The following is a 3,123-nucleotide window of genomic DNA, read 5'->3' on the forward strand; positions in this document are numbered from 1 at the left end:
AATACAAGAAAATATAGCCTAAACCCTTAACGCTATACCCTGAATCAAAAACTCTTAATCATAAAAATCAACCCTAAATCTAAAACCTTAACAATAAAAATGATACACTAAACCATAAACCTTAAACCTTAAACCCTTTACCATAATCAATAAATCAATCAACAATCTATCCATCATAACGTAGCCACGTGGTTTGAAATCCAATTAACAACCCTAAATACATATCAACGATGTAAACCATATTCCCGATTTTATTCTGGGCTAAATTTAGGCGGGATATTTCCCCCCAAAAAATTTAAACTGATATTACATAAGTAAAGGTGTTAGTTGGGATCATATATTCAAAATAACTAAAGGAAATTTAAAGGTGACTGCATGCATCGTCCTCTTCCGCCCAATAAACCTCATCATTACATCCGTCGTAGAAGTCAACCAAATCCTCGACTGATGGCCGAACAAACTTGTAGCCAAAACCGGAAATCAATTGTTGGAATCGAAAAAGAGGTAATAGTTGAGTCACTCATTATACATGCATTAATGTTTGAATTATATAGTTTTAAGTTTATGTTTTTCTCATATAGGGACCGTCACGAAACTTACACATGCCTGCAGGCCTTCTTGCGAAAATAGTTAGCTATATAGGTGAAGAAGGAATTGGTGAGTTAAAGAATTGGATTGTCTCCGGGAGGGAAGGAATGGAAGCTGTATTGTCACCGGAGTGTCTGACTTCTGTAAGGTTGGACAAATCTAGAGATTTTATTTTGTGATCCAGAGCAGAGAGTGTGTACTATTTTTTTTTTTCAAAATGTGTAGAGGAAAAAAATCCTTATGCTTTATATGTAAGAAGCATTGTTTCGGCATTTAGATATTCTGACATTGAAGATGCAATAAAGGTCGTCGCAACAGTAAAAGGAGTCTACCCGGTGGCCGAATTGTTATATATTATGTTGAACAGCTGCGCTGGAAAGGAAGACCGGGTAGTGTACTCGAAATTTAAAAAGAGATACAATTACGAAGAAGCTGAGCAATTGTGTGGTACATTGAGGTTCCATATAAAATAGTTGAACCCTAAGGATTGTGGAACGTACTGTGAGACGTGGTGTTTCTCTGATAGCCCAGTGTGTTGGGAATCACATCAATTCCTTGATGAATACAATGGGGGCCATATATTGTAGAGCGGTGTATCGATTGCATATACTTCTACTTGTCTAGAGATGTAATGGAACTGTCTTAAGTTAAACTTGATCGAACTAATGTCATTAGAAATGTTGTAAAATTGTTGTTGGATCCTAGTTCCCTGTGTTTTATTAAAAAAATTATAATTTGGTTCTCGTTAGTGTATTTTTCATCATTGTTTCTTTTGGTTTGGTAGGGTTTTTTAGAAGAGATTTTATTTAATAATTAATAAAAATATTAAGAGTGTTAGTGTTATGGTGGCATGCCCTAGACAAAATTGTAAAATACAGTAGAGAAGTTGATGTATGCTTAGGTGTAATGATTCCAGAGTACCACTGGTGTAGCAAATCGAAAACTATAATGGTAAAATATTGGGTAGGAGAAACTACCGCGAAAAAGTTAAAATTCCATGGGCTGTGGTTGAATCGATATCCACGTGGATTGTACTTATTTCTATTTGTTTATTATATTCCTTAATATTCGAGAATTGCGCAGCTCAAAGATTTTCAGAATCTGACGCAGGCTATAGTGTTCAAAGGGTAAGTAACATCGTTGTCATGTCTGATAAATGTAGAAATATAATATGAACAATTATTTATTTTTTTTCATAAAATATCTTTAAACAATTATTATTCGTCATAGCATGTCCATCTAACGTCAATCTACGGTTTTTAACAAAGCTTACACCGTAGAAGATCGGGAGGGAGTTTTCCCGCCAAAACAATAGAAACACCAAGGGGAGGGATAAATAGAATATCCACGTAGATTGAATTTAGTTATTATTGTTGATTACATAAGTCAACTAAAAAAGATATTAAGGATCTGACGCAGTTCCCTTATTGGTAACACATACCAAGGAAGTGAAAAGTGTAGGTAACATCGTTGTCAAATCTCTAAATTGAAAACAAATTTTTGTCAATCACTAATATTTCTAAACATTTTACTCACCATTTTTAAATATGATTTTAAAGCAACGATTAATTATTGTTTTTTATGAAGTCATCAACCCGTTTATACTCAGCATATAAAAAAATTCATCTCGTATCCACAACATTATATCCATGTGTATAGATATATATATCGTAATCCAATGAATATATTATCAAAGCGGAGAATTAGCTAGCAACACGAGTTTAGGTTAAACATGGGTGACTCTATAAATAGGACATAAACCATAACACAACCTATCCAAAGTGAAATTTGTTTTGTAATTCTGATTATGATTGGAGATTCACAAGAAAGCGTAACTATGAGTGGTGTTCTCGAAAGCAATGAAGATAGCGAGGGTTCAAATGTCATTGAGGTTGTTGTAATGTATTTTTAGAATAATGATTATGTCAGAATGATAGTTTAAAAATCTGTTTAAATTTTGTAGGAGATTCCAATGAGGGAATTTCACATTCCTCAGCCGTTAATGGATATCATCGTGAGTAAGGTTGGTGAAGATGGTGTTGATGCGTTGAAGAACTTGTTGCTCGCTGGGAGAGAGGGGAAGGATGTTGTTCTGTCGAAGGAAACCTTAGCATCCGTTCGCATCGACATGGACAATCATTTCATGTGATGGTCAATGCCACATTCAAAGTACTACACTTTCTTCCAAAAGTGTCTTGCCGCGAATAATCCATATGCGAAGTTTGTAGAGAAGAACAAAGGAGTGGCTTATGAGTCGACGATAGGGTACTTTCAAATGAGATGCCGTTGGAAGGTCTGCCACAATAAACGCTGCGGGGGTTTGATGAACCTGGATGACATGAAAAAGTGCGTGGTGCAGCCACGTTTTAAGCGGGAGAGAACTGGGAGGCCAAGGTGCCGTATGTGCAACAAAGCTGGGCACAGGTGTATGGACCCTACTCTATGGATAGGATGCTGCCGGGATTATGGGGAAGAGTTCATTGTATATGATCTATTTTTTCTGGAATGTTATTTGGTTATAATCCAATATGTGTG

The 3,123-nt window shown here is 35.7% G+C and overlaps 1 pseudogene; it reads left to right on the forward strand.

Moving 5' to 3' along the window:
* The first annotated feature begins 369 nt into the window (after positions 1-369).
* Positions 370-1,468, forward strand: LOC9313309 (annotated as a pseudogene).
* Positions 1,469-3,123: the final 1,655 nt, after the last annotated feature.

Source organism: Arabidopsis lyrata, assembly GCF_000004255.2.
Source record: "Arabidopsis lyrata subsp. lyrata unplaced genomic scaffold ARALYscaffold_5, whole genome shotgun sequence".
NCBI classification, from domain to species: Eukaryota; Viridiplantae; Streptophyta; class Magnoliopsida; order Brassicales; family Brassicaceae; genus Arabidopsis; species Arabidopsis lyrata.